At 37.3% G+C, this 22,246-nt stretch overlaps 2 long non-coding RNA genes across 3 annotated transcripts; one reads left to right on the forward strand and one right to left on the reverse strand.

Annotated features, from left to right (window-relative positions):
* The first annotated feature begins 1,180 nt into the window (after nt 1–1,180).
* LOC149918948 (uncharacterized) lies at nt 1,181–7,697 on the forward strand. The gene is made up of 4 exons (XR_016464673.1): nt 1,181–1,733; nt 2,323–2,424; nt 6,680–6,875; nt 7,640–7,697. It is a non-coding gene; the product is annotated as an uncharacterized LOC149918948 (long non-coding RNA).
* A 4,233-nt stretch (nt 7,698–11,930) lies between these two features.
* Nucleotides 11,931–15,368, reverse strand: LOC149918949 (uncharacterized). Of its 2 annotated transcripts, none has more exons than XR_016464671.1 (3): nt 15,293–15,368; nt 13,559–13,629; nt 11,931–12,995 (listed from the first exon to the last, which is right to left on the reverse strand). It is a non-coding gene; the product is annotated as an uncharacterized LOC149918949 (long non-coding RNA). The 2 variants fall into 2 exon arrangements; XR_016464672.1 differs by lacking the exon at nt 11,931–12,995 and adding an exon at nt 13,165–13,493 and having other exon boundaries at nt 13,577–13,629.
* Nucleotides 15,369–22,246: the final 6,878 nt, after the last annotated feature.

The raw sequence follows: 22,246 nt of genomic DNA on the forward strand, positions 1-22,246 counted from the left end.
AGGAAGCTGTATTTTATCAGGGTGAGCTTGGGAGACTTACAGACTCCAGAAATTAGTGTTATAAACTTGCCAGCAGGTGATGTGTAGCTGAAGAATAATCCCAGCACTACCCATTGTTTCCTTTGGATGAAACATTAAAGAAGAATGGACATTAGCTATGCATGAGATGCATTAAAACTATATGCTTAAATAACACCCATCCACGGTATTTTCTTATTTTGTTTAAAGTCACTTTTTTCCAGTGTGGAAATTTATAGTCAGATGAACAAGTATTTTCTTTCTGTTTCTTATATTTCAATGCTTGCATCACGAGCACCTTAGAGGAAAGCAGATTTCACATCCTTGTAGCAGGACTGAAACGTTGAAAGGGCAAAATATGCAAAATAATGGAGAATATTTCACTTCTAGGCTTGATTCAAATCTCAAAATGAGGTGGTTTCATCGTGACCTCCTTTCTCTTGTCCCTCCATATAATTCCATGGCATTCTACTAATTCTCCCAGGAGTATCTGAGCCACATGAACAGCCCATGGACTTTCCACAAATTGAAAGATTTCTTTTTCTTATAGAAAAAACTAAGTTTATGCAAACTTATCTGAAAAGAGCTAATTTCAAAATACTATAAGTTTTCTGTGTAATTTTTGATGTTTATCACACAAAATAAACGTAGAGCTTTGTTCACCGCAACATCAACAAAAGTAATTTAATTGAGGAGAGATGATGGTTTCTATAGATTTTAGCTGGAATATGCTTCAAAATACACACCAATACAAGTGAGGATTTTTTGCAAGAGGGTTCCCATGAGATACATTAGATCTAGTTTATACCTTTTCATTTATCTGTTTTGGTATTGCTTTAAAATTATTAGTAAGGAGATCTCTGTACCCTCATAAAAATTAAAATTAAATTTAGAAAAAATAATAACCATTAATAATAAACCAAAAATATGAACAATTTTTTATTTGAGGAAATATTTCTAATAAAGCATTTGAAAAGGTATACATCTTCAGAGAGAAAATTAACCTCCATAATAAAACATAAAAGGAACAAATGCAATTGCTTTAGGCTTTTTTATCATTTTGAGAATTATGGTATCAAGACTATGGATCATTGCTTTCTGGTGAACAAACTGACCTCTGACAATTGCTGTAAATAAACAACGTTGCTTGAATTAACATGTTAGGAGTGCAACTTAGAGAAGTCAGAAAAGGAATGGACCTTTCATTTTGTGACACCTACACATACAGCATTTTTTGTCAGTTATGATCCATTTCCTTCTCAGTATCAATACAACAGCATACCTGTGGAACATGTGAAAAGTAATGCCTCCATTTTTGTTCTATTATTTGCTCACAACATCTAAGGTAGGTGTTGATGGTATGGCAGTAGAGGCTGAACCTCCCCACAAATGTCCCGTTACAATTTCTTGCACCCATTGACATTCACTGATGTTTGCTGAACATTTCTGGAGACCAAACAGTGGATGTGAGCACAGTGAGGTGCTGAGTGGTGCTGTATGGGAACTGTTGAGTCACGGCCTGAACCACTGATTGATCACCTGAAGAAAGGACTGAGTCAGCCGTGGGAGCCCAGGTGAAGACAATTCAGAAGGGGCGAGGCCTGGCTGCGCTCCTCCTAGATCCCATTTAAGGGCTGACTGCCCCAGGGGAAGGATCTTTTTCTGGAGATCTCTCCTCTGGGGTATTTCCTATGAACCTAGATCTGCAGCTACAGGTGAGTGTTCCTTCTGCTTGTTTCTTTTCCCATTTTTACCACAATAATTTTTCCAGCTGTAACACCAACTGTAACAGGTGCATTTCAGCAGTGACAACAGCAACAGTGGCTCATCTCTGGTTGTGCAGATTTTTGTGAGTTGGACATGCTAGCTCTTGTTTATTGCTGGCACAAATGCACAGCTCCTGGTGGTGAGTGTGCTGAAAAATATTGTGTTGTAGCTGAGAATTTGCTCTATTAAATAATGTTGTTGTTCTCTTTGTATTTCTGTAGTTTCCATGCAAATATGAAGGAAGCATTACTTTTGGAGCAACCTGTGTATTTGCTGTGATTTAATAAGCTTTCATATACAAATCAGGGCCACGCGGAACTGTAGAGAGTAACTCAAGCTGATGGCTGTCTCAAGGCTTGCCCTGCAGAAAACATAAATACCTCATGTCTATCTATCATTTACAGTCATACTAAGGACTCTAGTTGTGTAGGGCAAGGATGAAAGGACATTTTTTTGCTGTTGTTGTTGCCAGGGCAGATTCAAGGCACTTCTAGTATAAATGAGAACCAAACTCATCTGTTTTAAAATCTTTCTCAGCTGGACAACTACAGAAGTGATTGTCACTTAGCTGTATCTGTCAAGAGCCGCTCTGAAAGCTGGCAGCCATGTGCTAACATGTCGTACAGCTGCTAACAACAGGTAAATCAAACCAGGGCCACTTGTCTGGAGATGCCTGGGGTCTATTTCTATTCTGGAGTGCACAATTGATGTGGAAAGAAGAAAAATAGTAGTAGTTTGGTTCTTAAAGGAAAAAGCACTGGTTTCGTCTGAAACTAATACAAGAAACGTATTCTTAAGTTTTCTCCTTTACTGAAAATTTTTCACAAACAACTGTCATCTTGCAACTGCCGAGAAAGGGAAATTATTCTTACACACATTCTGTCTTCCTTATGGATGAGGCAATGTTTCTTATGAATCAGGCTATAAGCAACCTGGTCTACTGGGAGGTGTCCCTACCTAAAGCAGGGCTGTTGGAACCAGCTGATCTTCAAGGTCCCTTCCAACCAAAACCATTCTAAGATTCTATGATCTCTGTTACACCCAGACAGTGTGGGAGATATTATAATCTGTTGCAAATTGACTTTAATCTACAATCATTCCTTGAGGATGAGAATGACAAATGAGTGTACATAACAACGGACCAACTTGATTTCAGCCAATGTAGTGCTAGAGTTAATGGTAGTGTATATTGAAGACATCAACGGAAACACTCTCTAATGTTTCATTGTGTTCAGAAATGAAATATTGAGGAACCTGTTGATCTTGTGTTAAAGGGACATTGTATCCAAGAACGTTTGGTGAATTAAAATGTCTTTAAGCCTTCTTGATACAACCTATCAAAAGCAAACCCAAGCTTGCTTTTCTTTAAACAGTCATCCTGTTTTATGATGATACCTCTATGTACTGTCAGAACAAATGTCAGAAGCATAAGTTCTATTGTTGTCTGCTTGAAGCTGTCAGGAGTGTATTTCTGGAGAGATCTGAATATCAACTGTGAATATTTGTTGGAAATAGTTTTCCTTTGTGCTTTTCAACTAAGGGATTCATTCACAATTTGGATAGTGGAAGAAATAATAAACTCTTGTCATCAACTGCATTTTTCACTCTGTTCTCTTATCCAGGAATGTGTAAAATCCTCCCTTAAGCCCTGTTTCACATCTTGTATTTCTTATTGTGATTTTTACGTGTGTATGACCTACAGTCAGCAGAATCATTCTACCCTTAATAATCTAGATGCTGGGACAGCCATTCCCATCCACTAAGAAAATAACTGTTCATGGAAGACTTCCAAGAACTATCAGTTGTTAAAAGCTTTTTGCTCTATTCAGTGTTATCAATTCTGTTCAAATCAGGCTTTTCTGATGTTTTTTCTCATCCACCCTATACCTCCTCCCCAAACTTCCTTTTTTCCTGCAGTGTTTAATGGTGGAAAATTATTCCAAATATCTTAGAATGTAAGCTAAACTCTGCGGACTCTATATGCATCTTATCTCACAGGTGTTAGGAGATGTTTATTTGGAGAAAGACTGTAGATTTGGATATTTGAAAAGGTGTTACATTACTAACTCTATGAAGCAAGTTGTGGTTCTGCAGTCTGGAAACAGGTTCTCAAGGAGCCACAACAACATGGACCCACAGAAATGGAAAATAAGACCAGAAAGGTTCCTTGAAAAAATTGATGCTTCTTCCTTTTAAATTTTTGGGCATATGTAAATCACCTAAGTTCTATTGTGATTTTTATTGTCATAAATATTCTATACTGAACTGCTGCCCCCTAAGTCACAGACTATGTTATTTCAGTGTAATTCTGAACCTTGTTCTCTCAGAAATTCACAAACTAAAAATAAGTGGACTTTAAAGCCAGAGTTCTAGAGAAGCATGTCTTTGAGAATCCTCTAGATATCACTGCATTTTTATTTAAGTATCAGAACAAATTCACCCTCGGTATAAGTCAGCAGCACTGCACCAGTGAGAACTTGGCTCAGTGGAATTAATCAAAAGATATTATTTAGTCCATATTGTATGTGGTACAGCAGAAAGCTTTTCAGATTTTTCAAATACTTTTAAATCTTGCTTGATAAACATCTCTGCAATTTCATTCTGTTGGAAATGTAGGCCTTATTTTTTTTTTTCTTGTGCTGATTAATTAAACTAAATTTCACCTACTGTTTAAGTTACGCATCCATAACATGAATAGTTAGAAATGCTAACAGCCCAAGATGTTTACTTGGCACTTCATATCTCAGAATCAACTATGGAATATGTGATACAAGATTTAAGGAGCTTGCTTATTCCTAGTTTTATTTGATCTCTCCAAAGCTTCAATTGACTGATAAATCAGGAGGCTTTTTTTTTTTGCTAATTAATATTTCTGGCTTTGTTCAGATACTCCCAAGTATCTCCCATTTACCAAATTTTGTTTTGCCTTGTGAAATAGTCTGAGTACAGAACTGCAGTTAGCACAGAATAAAACTTCCCAAATCTGTGTAGTGTGGGTATCAGGTCCTGGTCACAAATTGTTTTAAGCTCTGAATTTTCTGAGTGCTCATGACAGCTTAGCAATCTAATCAGGCTAGTTACAGAGGCAGGGAAATCCTCACGCCCAATTTTTATGACCTTAAATCTTTCTGTGCAAAGCATCACTTTGAAGAACAGTTTCCTATGACCCCTCATCTCTCACAGGATCAGCAGGTGAAGTAAGAAGAATATATTTAATGTATACTGTCAAAATCATGAAAACATAAAGCTCCCCCTTGTCATGCTGCAGTGCTATGAAAGAGACATTGTTTGAGCTCAGGGCTGGAAATGTTCATCCTCACAGTATGAAATCTATTTTGCATTTGCCAGGTTGCCCTAACACCCCTGAGAAGTATAGGTTTACTTCTGCAAAGTGAGCCTTCTAATAATAGTATAGCCAGCAGTGGACTTCCAGCTGTAACAAATCATCTTACCTTCTTCTGTTTAAGTGAAGTTATGCCTTTTTAAAGTACAGCAGTGCACACCTGTGTTACCATTCCTGGCACCAGTCTGTCTCACCTGTTCCCTCACTTCTCCTGTGAGTTTCTGAACTGTGTCAATGGTCTTTTCAGTAAGACCCCAATGTATAATGTTTTCACTGAAGATCCTTTAGTAGCATCCGGCCTTCCTGTCCAATCTCAGAAGCATTGCATCAGTACTTTTAGTAGTCACAAAATACAGACTGCCTACTCCCCAGCATGGGTGAGGATCAAACAGGTCATACACAACCCTGGCTTATGGTAGGTGCTACTGCAACCTAGAAGCAACCTATTGCACCTGAGGCAATAGGTATGATTTTGTGAAATGCCTTTGTGACTAAAGCGTCCCTGCTGCTGACAAATTGTCAGTGATTCTGTATCTAAGATGGGATGTTTTCAAAGGACACCATTATGTAAGGTCAGTGCCTTAACATGTGTACCACAGGAATAGGACGGACCCTTGGACTCAAATGTTTCAACCTTTGTTTTAATCAATGAAGTGTGCTATAAATCATAGAATGAATTGGTTTGGATGGGACCTCAAAGATCATCTAGTTCCAACCCCTCTGCTGTGGGCAGGGCTGTCAGACTCTAGGTCATACTGCCCAGGAACCCTTCAAGCCTGGCCTTGAGTACCTCCAAAGATGGGATATCAGCAGCTTTTCTGGGCAGGCTGTTCCTATGCCTCTCTGACAAAGACCCAGGTAAAACATAAAGTTTGGGAAGCAGTTGCACTACTTTGAATTCAGTTCAACAAGAGTAGGAAATAACTACAAATAGAGCTGCTGCTTTTGCTTTCCAAAGCATGCTAATGTGTGTAATCTCAAAGATGGACAAGGAGATGAGAAAGGAAGAGGATATAGTAGACTGTCAAATGCAAGTATTAATAACGTTCACTAAATGAAGAATGGGGTGGAATGACAAAGAATATTCATTTATTACTTGGATTCATCAAAAACATTGAATTTCTACAACCTGTTACTAATCATTCTTAAGTGATTCTTTAACATTAGTAACATAACTCTGCTTAACATTTTACTGACCAAAAACTGGTATTTGAACAAAATAGGCTCTAGCTATGATATTGTATCTTTTCCTGTAAGACAATATTTAGGCCAAAATACAGATTTTTGGGGACTGAAAAATATTATCTGATCCTAATATTTTTGTAAAATCAGAACAAACAGATAGTAATAACTCTACATCCACTCTAAAAATAAATTAACTACCAAATTCATTTGTGACAAAGGGGGAAAATATCGGATATGGTATATACAATAATGTTAGATAAGCAAAACAGTTAACAAACTGTGTTCCTCATGAGTTTTTCTTTGTTGTTCTCTTGTTAAAAGTTTAAATGCTTGCCTCTATCTAAACACTTATGTTTCTCATTTTAGTACTCAAAGTTATTCCTTCTGATGCCCACTAAGGGCAGGTGTAGCAGAGATGCTAACTCACAGCCTGAAACAGCGATGATTGAGCACCTGGTGGGAAGGCAGTGCCAACCCACCTTTCCCAGACCTCATTTAAGGGCCGGCAGTGGAGGTGAGGGTATCTTTCTGCAGATCCCTGCCTCCCAGAGGCCTTTCAAAGGTAAACAGTTTTTCTTCCTCTGTTTCTGTGTCCCTGGCTGCTGCACTTGGGCTTGTTCTCACTTGCTGCAGCCTGAGATTGTGCCACCTTGCTACTATTGCTATACTTTCCATTACATTATAGCATCACAACAGGTTTATCAGAATTATTTATGTAAATTGTGTTCCAGTTGGTTTTGCAACTTTCAGAGGAAATGCACAAGCTTATTAACTCAGGATGGGATTCAAAATAATATAATGTAAACCATCTAAAATCTAGATATCTAGCCTGTATCAATTATCCATATTCTCAAGCACAACAAGTTTTCCCACCAGTAGAAGTAGCCAAGATCCTAGAGATAGGTGAAATAAGTTTCCTTCTGGAAAAATCTTTTCTCTCTCCATTGACTATAAAGTATGTCTAACTTAGTCTGGAAAATTAAAATGGTGAAGGCATATGAGATATACAGTACTTGAAAGATCAAAGAGAAATTGTGAGGCTCAACAACTGAAGCTGCTGTACAGTAGCTATTCCAATCCCAGTAGTTTGGTGTTTCAGGTTAAGAAAAAAGAATTGCTTCACTTAATGTTATTTCAAAATTAATATTAGGTAATGAAATCAGACATTTTGTGACTAAAATTGAAAGTGAGACAATGTAGTTTAAGAATAAAAGTATAATGAAATGCAAGTCAAATCTTTTATCAATTTTAATTTGGGTAGTCTTTTATCATGTGCATCACTGATGCCCAAATTTACACTGCTGTATTCAACTTGTCTGCTTCCAGACATGGTGGAATTTTCTTTAATCTCCCATTGCATTCAATAAAAGAGAGGATTTCTGACAGTGATATTTTTGGCTGGTTGGTAAGTGAATTCTGCTTCCTTCTCTCTCCAAAGACTTTATTTGCTTGTCTCATATATCAGTTTTTATGTATTCTCCAACTGCAAGAGGAATTCTTCTTAAAATACCTACGTGGTCAAACTCAGCATTTAGTTAATATTCTAAGATACTAGTGAAAATGTTTTCATTCTAGCACTGCAAAGTGTTCAAGCATTCATGTCACAAAGGGTCATAATTATACCATCCAGTGTACTGTCACTTATCATAAATATAAATTTATAATAACAGCGCTAACCAGAATATTTTGTTAGTTGAAGGTCAATAGGATTACATGGGACATTTTTCCAATCCGTGGATATAAGCCAAGATCCTGATGTCTTCTTTGCCCTTGTATTCCTAAAGGTTGGTGCAAACTCAAAGTTGCAACATGGTTGGGGAATGTTGTAGAGAAGCAGAAAAGAAAAAGTATAATTATTTCAGAAACTCCTAAAATTGTTTAGCTGTCATTGATATTGAATTTTTTTCCCCAGTCTTTTGTCATATGCAGAGACACACTGGTTTAATATTTCTCTCTATATAGATTCTCTCCCTAGTAGGATGCAGTGATGTATTTGTATTAAATTTGGATAGCTAGTGGACCAGAATTTCCAGTAATTACAGTGTTTAGATTTATTTGCTATGTTAACCGAAGTGTTTTACTTGATTGTATCTTGGCGTAGGAATCTAAAAAAGCAATGTTTCATAGGTTTCATATGAATTATTTGTCAGAGTTATAACTGTGTGCAAAAACTGAAGCTTCAGACAATACTTAAACTTACTTCAGTGATTTGTAATGCAGTGGAAAAGTTAATAATGGTACTAATGAAAGTCCACAATACTTATCTCACTATTTGTGAAGTAACTTGAAAACACCAGGCAAAAAGAAATAAGGAACTTCAGAATGCAAAGAGATTTAGGTATGTAGAAGAAAACTTTACATTTTTCAACCCTTCCAAACATTTCTACACGCTTATCTGTCTTCAGCTATAGAGCATCAAATAACCTTTTTGAAATAGTTAGGAAGACTTACAGATGATGTGAATTTGTTCTTCACTTTTTCCCAGAACTAAAGACAGATGTTAAATAAAGTCTTTCTGAAGAACTATTTGCGTACCTCAACTTAAGTACTGTATGATTGCCCTAAGTCTGAATTTGGAGTCTGGTTTGGTGAATGAACTGCACAATAGCTAAATATCTTTGACTACCCAGACTAATTTTTCCTACTTAAGACAAGCATACGAAGATTGAGTATATGAAAAATGTTGTTACATTATTGAGGCAGCTGGGTGACATAAGTAGATGCTTCCTGCCATGCTAACACTCAGAGAGAATCAGATCTTTTGAATTATCTGATCCATGGCCATCAAGGAAATTGCAATGAGTTCAATATTAAAACCAGTTTAGGTTAACAATATGATTCTGCTAATGTCTGCCCTGCAGTGCCTCAAGAATTCTAAAGACAAGAACTTTGAAGTACAGGGGTCATTTATTGAATGGATAGAAGCAGTTTGACTTCAAACTTATTCTGTGGCTGAATTAGCTGATCTTCATGGCCAAGCGTCAACATCTGTCTCTCAGTGAAGCCACAGAAATAGTGAAATATAAATAATGACTGTTAATAAAATGAGGCCTCTACACCTGACTTAAGGGTTGCTTTCTTCACTTTATTTAGAAGAGAAATCGATAATGAGAGGGTTTGTTCCTTCTACAGCAAAGATATAAGACAAGAACAAATCTCAAAGAAGAACTCTGCAGAAATACCCTGAAATAATGCTTAAGATAACTGGTCAGGGAGTCACTGGTAGGATGTTGGGAATTGTGTTTTATGATGGGTCTTGTTTATGTCCAGTTAGGCTAAAGGATATAGCAGGAGTTGCTGTAGGATCTGATGGGTGAACTATGCAATCAGTTCTACTGTATACAATGACTTCAGGCAACTTAAGTGAATAATCAGTCATGGCTTTCTTTAATACTGCTGTGTTCCCAACAGAAGAAAATGCTTTATTAAGCACTGGTAGCTGCTACAGGAGAGCTCTTTAAGCTCAAGCTATGTTTTGAGCATGATGTTTATTTCATAAATTCCTGAAACCTACAGAAATGCTTTTGACAATTGAGGGGTTTCATGACAGATTGTTTTTAAAAGAAAGCCAAAGTAACAAAAGAAAACTGTGCTTTCTTGAGGTACCACAGCTGTGATAGGACAAAGAACTACTCACGTAAAAAATAAAGACTAGTTAAAAAATAATTGGAATGAAGATGTGTTATCTTAGATGCTCTGTGAGCAGCTGTGCTCTGGGAACCTGCTAACTTTTTCTAGCTTTTGTTCTGACTAAAGTTCAGACTTCAAGTGTTGCCTTTGTGGACAAGCATATACTATGCTTCATTTTACTTGAATTTCAGGTAAAATACAAATTGAAACTCTTATCCTTGAGATGTTAGTTCACTTTATCAAAATGACATCATACTTCCAAATAATCCCAGCATTACCTAGTAATACAAGCTTCAGATTATAAATGAAGTCAACATGAAGAAAAATACTATAAGTATCATTTTTTTGCCTTGGAGTCTAGGAAAATAAGACAGTAAGTGACCTTGATGACTGACCTTTGAGCCAAATATATCCAACTGCAGCAGAACTAATGTAATTCTTTGCCTCTTGAACTTTCTGAGAATGCCTTAATATGCATCATTCTGCCTGGTGCACTTTCTATATCATCTATTTTCTGTTTGTTTGGGCTTTTTTTATTCATTTGTTTGAGCTAGTTATTCCAGAAGCCCTACATTCTATTTTTTTTTTCCATATCACCCACTCTATGACCACCTATGCATGTTCTCTGTGCAGATTTTTGAAACAGCTTTAGTTTCTATTAATTTCACTTCACTTCCTTCTGCTGCAACTTATTGTTTCTCCTAAAACAATGTGTTTCTAACACATTGTCCTTTGGAGTTTCTATTGGAGATGTCAGCAAAGTTCCTTGTTACCTTTGACTGCTTGATTTATATACCATTTTGACTTTCAGTAGTGTTTCTAACCTAAACATAATTTAGTCTTTTCTGCTGCTACATTCCTTTCTGCTGTTACCTCCAAGCTGTACAGCATATACCCTCATTTCAATTTCTCTCCTTTTTGTCTTTGCATCATCACTAAAATTGCTCTTCCATCAACAAATTTACAAATTCAGTGGAAATGCTTTAAGTATATCCCAATCTTAATGGATATGGATGTAGAAGTGTATACATCTTAGTATTAAAAATGGAGGAAGCTTTATACGGGAATAACTAAAAACATACATAGATTCCAAAGCCCTTGCTCCTGTTTTTCCTAGTGTGTTTGTTAGACGAAAAACTTAACGTGAGCTCTGCTTGCCTCTCCCACCAGCTTTATTCTACCAGCCATCCAGAACTGCAGGTGTTACTGCTGCTGAGTTCTACTCCTGCCTCAAGCTGGAGTTTTAAGGAAGAGTTTTAAGGAAGGCACACCATAGTGGGGCATGCACTGCGTGTTGCAGCATCACTCAGTTGGGTGACCCTTGCTGTACTGATAAGTCTGAATATACAACTTCAGATCATTCTTTCTAGTAACAATCTCATCAAACACAAAACAACAGGAGAAAAGCCAGCAAGAACAATGTGAATTATCACTCTTAAGCATCTCACATCTAAGAAAATCTTACACTCTGTCTTTCCAGAGAGACCACTGAACATAAAAAGCCTGTTAATGGAGTGTTAATGCGTGGGTATTGCTGAGCTCCCTGTGACACACTCTGTAATACTCAAGGTGTCGGATGTGATATGGCTCCCTATTACTTAAACACTGCAACCAAGGAAGAGAAGGCAGCCTCTCATTAAAGATGCCCAACTCTTTCCCATAGCAGTATCTGCCTAAAACAAAATTGTTAACCTTTAAATTCCCTAGAAAGTTTGTGAGTTTGTCAGGAGAAGAACAGGCTGGAAAATTATTACTGCTTTCTTACCAAGTGTTAGCTGCATGCTAAGCTTCTGTGTGCTCTGAAGGAGATTAAAATAGAGTGAACAGTCCCTGGTGGGTCTGTCCCAGCGCTGCCCATGCTGTTAATCTGGCTACTTTTGACAGGCTAAGGAGTGGTGACAAGCACAATCTGTTTTCAATAAGCATCCAAGAAAAAATAAGCCTGACAAAAACCAAAAGCCACAAGGAAATGTGCCATTAACTTAAAAATGTCAGAAAATTCATAATTCAACCTGAACATACTCAAGAATCTGGACTTAAAATATTGGTTGTGGTCCTTTTATTGTGCACTTATTACTAAGGACAAAAACAAAGGATGTTGCACAGTTAAGCACACGTTACATGCTGGATACAGGAGATGCAGTGACATCTCACAGCTACATCACTACAGTATCTCCTTTCTCTTTCAGCCCTGGATTTATCAAGTGACTAGGAATACTCTAATTAACCTATCCCCTATACTTACCACAAAACACTGTGCACTTTCCAGGTGACTCGGATCACTCATGGCTATATCAAATCCTTTGCACCCTGCTGTCTTTGATGTCTTCCTCAGCACCTCTAACCATGGGCAAGATGGAAGGATCCAGTGGCAGTTTGCTTCTCAAACTGAGCACAAGGGTCTGCAACTGCAGGGCCATGCAGATCCTCAGCACTGTCATAAAAGCATAGGAATGCAAGGAAGATCTGCTGACAGGGCTCTGGCACCCCAGGCAACTCAAGTGAAAGGTTGCAGAGCTGAAAACAGCTGACCTGTAGCATTACAGATGCTGAGATCTGAAGGTGTGTCAGGCACCAGGTACCTTCTTTTGTTCTTTATCTTCTTTATACCACATATAATTTCATAGACCTCTGCTTTCCCACACTCCTCTCTCTCTCTATTAAGAGAGAGAAGTCTAGTTAGTCATTCATTGTGCAGTCTGTCCCAAATCTGTGATCATCCCTGTCATTCTCCTCTGTGCTACTTTCAATCCCACTACAATCTTCTGAGAGCATTGCACTGGAATTACACACAATTTTCAAGACACAGTGCACGAAAGTATTATAGAGTAGCTTGCTGATGTTTTCTGTTTTGTTCTTCCTCTCCTAAATAATTCCTCACATTGTTTTTCCTTTTTCACTGCGACAGAGTAATGCAGTGACCTTTTCAATTTTATAAGCCCTGATTCTTGTTCATAGTGAGTCCAATCAATCCTCTAGTTGTGATATGCTTTGTGATATCTTTACCTTTTCAAGGCTTTCTACAGAAGTTACACAAACCGCAACAGGATCACTGAAACAGAGTACAGGCACTCTGAAAGTCACAAATCCACGCACTTGTACACATGCAAACAGTCAAGCTGAAGAGTGATTTCCTCCCCACGCCCCCCAAGTAATCTAGACATGGGATATTTACACATGGCTTGGGAGATATATCAGTAATTTTGTAGTCACTGCCTCTGTTGGCAAAGGACTTCCTGTATTTTAGAAATACTTATATTCTTTGTAGGTTTTTCTTAATTAATTTGGAAAGATGCTGTTGTCATGTTGTAAGCCAGCAGCCATCATGCAGTTGACTTTGAGTCAATGACCAAAACCATTTTCAATGGAATATTCATTGTCAAGTCTTTTTGCTGGGCTGCTGTAGTGCTAAGAAGTAGTACTAGGACAATGCCACATCTCATACAACACATGAATGCACAGAGTCTGTTCATCACATCTGAGCAGTGTTGACTCAAGTTGCCATTTCTGATGCAGCAGCTATACATCTGTGGTAAATATTAACCCATTCCTGGATAGGGAAGGGAGGATCACAGCAATAGCAACATCAGCTGGGCAGTAAAGAATTTCACTTACCAAAAAACCATTGAGGACCTGATCTGGAGGTTTGGCTCCCAAGCACTCCAGGAATTTGAATCTCCTTGTGACTGCAATGGAAAACACATCTGCATATGAATTCCCATTGTAGTAAAATGTTTTGTGCTTCTCATACAACAGAGATGGAGTAGAATGGGTCACTGAGGAGAAAAAAATACTTTAATCTCTCAGAGACTTCAGGATGACCTCCATCACCTCCCCCTTTGCTTCGCTCACAAGCAGCCTCTTCAACACCAAAGTGCCCCTTTGCCTAGAAAGCAGTTTCTCATGACAGTGAGAACAGAACATATGGACCCCCAGACCCTGTACCCTGACCCACTGGGGAAAACTGTCCTCTATTTAGCATTCCAACTGTTCACATGTCTCAAGCAATGCTTTTCTACCAGCCACAAAGATCACCCACTAAAACATCATCAAGGTCAATCACAACTCATCACTAACATTCACATTTCAAAGGTAAGCAATTACTAGAGATTCAACTGATAGAGATGGAAACAGTAATATTGTTAAAGGGAAACCCAAAAGAATCAGAGGGCACTGTTATCACTGATAGAATTATGCTAATCTGTTCTCATTAGCTTTCATTTTTTTAAAATTATGTCTATTCTGATTACTTTCTATTCTTAATCTGGAAAGATCTTCCTTCTTCACTCCAAAAATTGAATTTATTTCTTTTGAATAATTAAACTGTTTGTTAAAATTGAGTAAGTCTAGCTATCAGATACACATAGCTGAATTTGTATTATGGAACAAGGCTATTATAAGGTTTTTAATTCGCTGAAGTCTTGATTCAGTAAAGCATTTTTGAGCAGATTTGTAAGCCCCTCGTATGTCTCTTTTTATTCGACAAAAATCCTTAAATGTCTATTTAAATACCAACCTGTTGTCTTAAGTTGACCTAAAATTTAGTTTACCCTTCTTCACAATGCAAAGCTGAGACAGGTAATTCATTTCCTCATAACTGTAAAGCTCATCTCTGAATATATAAAAGTGATGAAAACGAGACATAAGCTTGAAGCTTTTTATTTGTTGAAAAACATAGGTCATAAATTTGTGAATTCAGGCAAATACAACAAATACTTTTGTCAATATAAAAGCTCTTGCTGCTTAAATAGGAATGCTTTGTTCAGAAACAGATCATCAGCCTCATATGTGGCAAAGCCTCCTAGCTAACAGAATAGACCATAAGATGCAATTAATATGGAAGATCACATTTAAACTAGCACAATTATTAATAAACTAAATCTGCAGAGATTTCTATATACAATTCAAATTGTTGAAAAAAATGCTAGAAAACTGCTAGAAAAGCTACTATTCAGTAGAATTATCTGATCAGACAGTCCTACAAGGTATTACAGAATCGTAAATTAAATACTTGAATGAAGTTACAGATATAAGAAATCTGATAATCTTATAAAGTAGAGAATACTACAGAACCAAGCAGTCTAGCAATTTGAAACTGTTGAAACTGATGACCAAGAAAAATCCATACCTCACTTAAATAACCAAGCCATACTGTGCTAAATTTGTCACTGAAAGAACGGCTGTATGTCATAGAAACAATTTGGAATATTGATCTCTGGCAGGTAGATCACATCTCACTCATGATTTAAAAACAGGGAGATGATATATTGCTTTTATAATTTGCAGAATTGTTGACAAAGTAAGTTTTAACATATTATGTAAGGATACAGTTACTAATTAAAGAAATACCTTTCATTCTGAGGGAACAGGAAAACATCACTGGATTCTTCGAGTTAAATTCGCATAGATTGTTCATCTGCAGATTTTGTAAGTCATGTACAAGAACAGCTCATTTTTCTTACAATAAACTCCAAAGTGATGCAACTGTTTACAGTCTCCCAGCTACATATCAGCGTACCACTACACCAACACAATCTTTGAGTGTTTGCATGCATTCTGTTCACTTTCTATTAGTTGGCCCTGATGTTCAAAAGTAAGGCTGAAATCCCAATTCATCCTCTTTTGAGTATTTACATGTCGATCTTAAAACTCATAACAATGTATTTTTCAAAACATGCATAAGTACAATATATTCCCCAAAAATCCTGCCTCGTTTCAGGTCCTAGATGTTATCACCTCCTGGGAAATGTTTTCTGCCTCTGGTGATGTGAAATGAATGTAAATAGAACTCAAGGTATACTGCAAAATATGTTAAGTCACATATAAAGAGCTCACTGACCCAGAAGCTTTGGAGCTCAATTCATGGGTGAAACATGAGTTCATGGATACTAAAGACCACAGAAATGAGAAAATGTCACCAGGAGAAACTGAACCACTCACTATTGGATATCTTAATCCACCCATAAAGACTTTGTATCCTTAGAATAATCTTTAAACCTCTCTCAAAAAGAAAGTAACTACACCTGGTTTTCCAACAAAAGGTACAAAGGTACAAAGCTATGTCATAAAAAAACATAAATGTCTCCAAAATCTAGACTTTCACTTTCTGGTCTTGAAAAGACATCAGATTTCTGATTTGACATGTTTAATGTTTTTTTACATAAACTTAGAAGTTTTTCTTGTCCTTGCTTAATTGCAGGTTTTGTCCTTTCTTCTTTAATTGTAGGTTATGAGTCATATTCTTGTCTGATGTACAAACAGGAAAATACATACCCAAGGACAGAATTTGTAATAGTATCAATTTAATTAAAACATCCAATTAGTACACACTTCTGGTAGAAGACTTATAGATTCTGAGATGGAAAGATATATTAACATTTTGCTGCAAAAATTAAAAGCAGCACTATTGGCTCTTCTCCAATTTGTAGAAATGAGACTTCAGCATTGAATCCAGTGAAAGGTAGATAAGTTTTAGAATAACACTGACTTTTCAACAAAGCTTAACAACAGTCATTCCTGATTTAGTCAGCATAGACTCTTGGTATATAAATATGCATCTCTTTTTACAGAATTTGAGTTACACAGAAGCAGCGCACCACAAACTGAAAATTCAGTGTTAATAAACTGCAGATTTGTTTAGAATTATCATCTCTTACAAATCATACTGTATCTGTTCATGTATCAAGATATATCATAAATCATATCATAAATCTAACAGATTTCCTAACCAGTATGTAAAATATAACCACTACTAGCACACATTTTGACTGAGAAAGCAGTATACCCATAACAGCAGGTGTACTTCACTCTTAATGCAAGTAGGTGCTTTAAGTTCAGTGAAGCTGATGGGGCTTAAGCATTGAAAACTAGACCACCCTGCTTACAAACTTGCTTCATAAAAACTTGAGGCAAGACAAAGAGTGGCAGGAATACACACCTAGACCAGATGGAACTTCAAATATTCACATGCAAAGCAGTGTGAACATCCATTTTGAACAAGACACTGAAGTCTCTAGGAAGTCACTGGATCTGACAGATGTTCAGCTGCTACGGAAAATAAAATCTTAAGAGTGATTAAACACAACTGTTGGTGGCTTTACTGGAAGTGTCTGCCTTGGAATCAATGAAGGTTATTTTGCTACAATCTGTATTCGATGTAACCAGGTTATTCTGATTTGTTTATACAAAATGGTCTTGCAATTTTCCTGGCCATAACAGGACTTAATGAAAATAACCTGTTCCATCAAATACTAACTAATAAGTAATTAACATTTGAAAGAGACACCCCTCCCCTCCCAAAGGTAAAACACTTGTAGAGGTTCTGATAGTCTCTGTTTAAAAGTACTGTTATATGATAATCTACCTGTTATAACATGAAAAAGTATCATGACCTTGATGCATACAGAAAGTCATTTAGGTGTTCAGGACAAACTGACAAAGAAAAAAGTGGACTTTCTTCAAGCATACAAATAATGGTTTGCCATATAGAATTATCACCTCATAAACACTGGAAGTATGATTGTTTCTTGTGCCACGTTGTTCCACTCCTTAAACCAAAATTAATTACAAAGATTTGTTTCAATATAGGTTCCAGCATAGTGAGCTAACTGTAAATAGTATCATAACCATATCATTTTAGTCTGGAGAAAAGGAGGCTCAGGGGAGACCTCATTGCACTCTGCAACTTCCTGAAGGGAGGTTGTGGTGATGAGGGGTTTGGCCTCTTCTCCCAGGCAACGAACAGGACCCAGGGAAATGGCCGCAAGTTGTATCAGGGGAGGTTTAGGTTCGACATGAGGAAGAACTTTTTCTCTCAGAGAGTGGTCAGGCACTGGAATGGCTGCCCAGGGAGGTGGTGGAGTTGCCATCCCTGGCAGTGTTCAAGAGGCACCTGGATGAGGAGCTACGAGATATGGTTTATTGCTTGTGATAGCAATGGTAATGAGAAGACAGTTGGACTAGATGATCTTACAGGTCATTTACAACCTTGTGATTCTATAAAAAAGTATAGCTGTATATAGAAATTAAGCCTTCATAAGGAAAAGTTGATGTTATAACATCCCTCACTTAGGTCAAACAGTACATACACTTCTGATACATAATTCTAAGACCACCCAAATTCTGACATTAAAACATAATAAGAGCAATCCTTATCCAAAAGTTTGAATTAAAATTTTATCATAAAACATATAGACTTGGGACCTAAGGTATTAGCTAACTGAGTGGTAATAATACAGTTTGTTATTTGTGTGCAAATGGTTTTAGGCTGTAAAATGAGAAAATTCAGTAATCCTTTTTGAGCATTAAGAATAATTCACATTTTAACTGCTAAAATATTGAAATAAGTTAACTTACTCTTCACAGTGGGTTTCAAAGCACATAACGCACAAGGACTGATAAGAGAACAGACAGGACAAGCACATCCTACGCAAAATTTCTCTGTGTTGCAAGATGACCACAAACATCTCAGAGACAGCAATACACTTCTCTATACATATTCTTCTCTTTGAGACCACTATAGGATAAATTACTACACACATGTACCTTTTACTTGAATTTCTGGGAAAACTGACTTTTCTTCCTTATTGCTTACTGTTAAAAATATCTACACATAATTTGCTTTCACTTATCCCCTTCATTCTCTGCTATCTCTAGTGCTGCTCATCTAAGGAAGCAAGAAACAAGAGCATCAGTAAATAACCTGAGATCCTTTAGGCCAAATCTTGAGACTTCCAAGAAACCTTTTTTCTTCAAATCTCATCTTGACAATACTCAGTAATACTCCTTATAATCCTCCCCTAATAAAAGTATCTAAAAAGTCTTGTACTTAACAAAAAAACTACCTTAAATTTAGACAGCTTCCCAGGTGTGCCCATCACTCAGGAAATCAAGTCATATTTTCAAGAAAGCTGTCTCTAAATGCCTTTAGTCATTTCTGAAATGAAGATTTAGGTTTCTAAATCACTTAGGCATTTAAAAAAAAAATTATCTGTTGTGCATCTGAAATTAATTTACCTTATGCTTTCAAATTCCATAGGAATTCATTCCAAGATGTCATCACTCTGTTGTTAGTTTTAAAATAGCTCCACGTGCAACTTTTCTGAGTACTTTAAAAAAGTTTCCTTCCAGTTTTGAAATAAGTGATTTGTCAGTATTTCTTTGTACAGTCTCTTCTTCTCCATAGAAGAAACTTCAGCAGGAGGAACAAGAGACTTGCTTTTTTTTTAAAAAAAAAAAAAACACACATATACTTACACTCTAGGAAATACTTCATGTTGTGTGGTTCAGATGCTTCTATTTTTCCTGCCTAAAAGTAACAGTTACTGTGGTTTGAGAAGTGCAGTTTTTCTTCGGAATAAGATAAAGGGATAAAGGGCCATGAAACTCCTTCCTACGTGTTTCCCAAAAGTCAGTGCAAAGTCTGACAGTGCCAGCAAAAGCAATAGCTTCATTAGTCCTCCCTTGAAGGGCGAGACTTTGGAAGAGAGATCTGTGCAAAGCAATTGATATAGATGCTGTGTATAGTTTGCCAGTAGGAATTGGGAGAGAACAACATGCTACAGTCCATTCACCATCAGATTCATTTTCTGAAACATGTTGGCACCTCAGAGGGAGCAAGTAGAGGGGAGAAAGAAAAAAAGAGCAAGCATAGCATAAGTGATGTTTTGGAGGTGCAGCACTCATACCTAGCAGAGATCTGGCTTGGTCCAATAAAGGCATTAGTGATGCTCTGAGCTTTGTTTTTCAACAACCAGCTGTAGTAAATTGGCCCGTTCTCAGTCTTATCCAGAGCATCCAGAGCATCTCCCCTCTTACTGAGGAAAAAGGGGCCCTTTGAGGTCTTTGCCTTCATTTACAAGTGCAAAATAATGGCTCAAAAATCCTCGCTTTATGGTTTACCACAAAATCCTAATACCTTCTGGACTATCTCCATCTTTCTCAAAATGAGAACCAGGCTTATGTCCATACTCTGAAGCTGGATAGGATTAAATAATACAACTCAGTTCCTAAAGACCTACCATGTGAATAAATAGCAGAGTTGCAGTCTAAAGTTTACCTGAAGTTTTTCTCCAGTAGATAGTAGTTCTCTCATGAATATCATGACCATGAAGATCACTGTTATTCAAAGCATTTTGAAACATAACACACACCCCAGTAGATAATTTATGCAGTTTCCATGTACTAGAATAGTTTTATTGTGCTTCAGCTTTGTAATCTTAGCGAGACCTCGCTGCACTTGCAATTCACTCTGACAATTCCCAATTAATGGCCCCAACCTTAGCCTCAAGTACAAGTTTCCATTTCTTTTAAAGGACCAAAAATAAAGGTTCTCTGCATACATCACAGAGATACTATAAATCACTGCAACTTTATGTTTTCACCCTTATCATCCAGTATACAGATGCTTTTCTACTTTTCATCTCTATCTTATCTCAAAAAGCACCTGAGGACATGCTGAAGATCTGCCTGTCTGAAGTATTTTCATGTTTTGTAGAGGAAAGATTGAATGCAAAGTTTTGGGGATGAGTGGAGAAAACCATTTAAACACTAAATACTTATTCAAATCTAAACAATTATCTCCTTCTCATAAAACATCTCTCTGAGAGCACAAAACATGGAAGTCCACCTTTATATTTTTAGACAAATAATTATGGGTAATAGGACAATATAGAAACTTCATTTAATATCTCACTCCACATTCCACAAATAACTTTTTAATTATCATGAAACTGCTCTGTAATTGCATTGCAAATACATAACTTCTGCAATGAAAGCTGACACATTATTATAATTTAGACTCCACATTCTTATAGATACATAAATTAATCTCATATTTTTGGGGATTAAGTGATAATACACTTTGTGCTCAAATTTGGAAGTAGAAAGCTTAGAAATAGATGTGACAGGGAAAAAGACACTAGCCCCTGATTAGTCCTCTTTAAAATTTACCCAAATTAATTGAACACAAAACTAGAAGATCTAATAAGCAAGTTCATGGACAACTTCAAACTAGGAGGAGCATTTAACTCCCCTGAGGGTAGAGAGGCCTAGCATGGAGCTGTATCATGAATGGTTCAAGCAGGGTGTTAGGAAAAGGTTCTTAAGGTTCTTCATCAGAGGGTGTTAGAGCCCCTAAACAGATTTCCCACAGCAACAATAGCAGCCCCAAACTGCTGGAGTTCAAGAAGCATTTGCATGATGCTTTTGAACATCAGATTTGAATTTTGGGTCATCCTGGGCAGAGCCAGAAGTTGGAATCTGTAATGCAATGGTAAACACAACAATGACAGCAAAGCAGCAAGATCCCATGCTGCAGTGAGAGAGGATTTACTCAAACACAACAGCAGCAGGTACAGAAATAAAGAAAAATAAGCTGCTTACCTTCAGAAGACCTCAAGTATGCAGAGATCTCCAGAAAAATATCCTCACCTTCACTGCCAACTCTTAAATGAGGTCTGGGAAAGGGTGGAGCCGGGATCCACCCCTTCCATCACTCAGATACATTGCATGCACCTGAGCTCCCCTGGGTTGGCCCTGCCTTCTCACCAGGTGCTCAATTACTGGTTCAAGCCCTAACTTAGCATTTCCACTATGGATTCCGTGATCCTTGTGGCTCCCTTCCAACTTAGGATGTTCTGTGATTTCATGATTCTATGATTCTGTGACACAGAAATGTGAATATCTTTAACAAAAATGACAAGCCTTTTCTCATCAGTTGAAAACTTACATACTGTACAGATATTGCCGCTGCCAGAATCACAATGAAAAATGAGTAAAATGTTAAGCTGCCTGTGGGCTGCACCATGCAGGTTGTGGTATCCTTGCACCTTAGTGATGTCTCACCCCACCAGTGACAACAGACCTTTTCCTCTCTGACATGCTATTTACCAGCAGAGTACGGACTGACTTGTTCCTGTATTTCAGAGAGCACCTTTGCTTTTTTCAGATGTCAGCATAGGGAGGAAGGATTGAAGGCCAAGGATGTGCCTTGAAGAAGAAAGGATTCTGCTGCCACACCTGATTTACAGGGTTGTTGGGTGCTGATTGCCACAGTCTGAATTCCTTCAACACCGATTCCTGCATAAAGTCAGGCAGCTCTTGTATGTCTCTTTCCAGTGTCTGTTCCAAATCATTGACTCTTTCTAACTTTCTCTGTTTCCAAATGACTTTAATTATTCTAATTTCACTTTCTTTCAGCATTTTCTGTGAAGTTTTCTTCTATATCTTTGTATCCTTTCTTCTACATATGTGCATTCCTATTTGCTTTTCTGCATCTCTTTTCTTGCCTCCTTCTCTTGTTTC

This window comes from Phasianus colchicus, chromosome 2 (assembly GCF_987193195.1).
Source record: "Phasianus colchicus chromosome 2, bPhaCol1.hap1.1, whole genome shotgun sequence".
NCBI lineage: Eukaryota > Metazoa > Chordata > Aves > Galliformes > Phasianidae > Phasianus > Phasianus colchicus.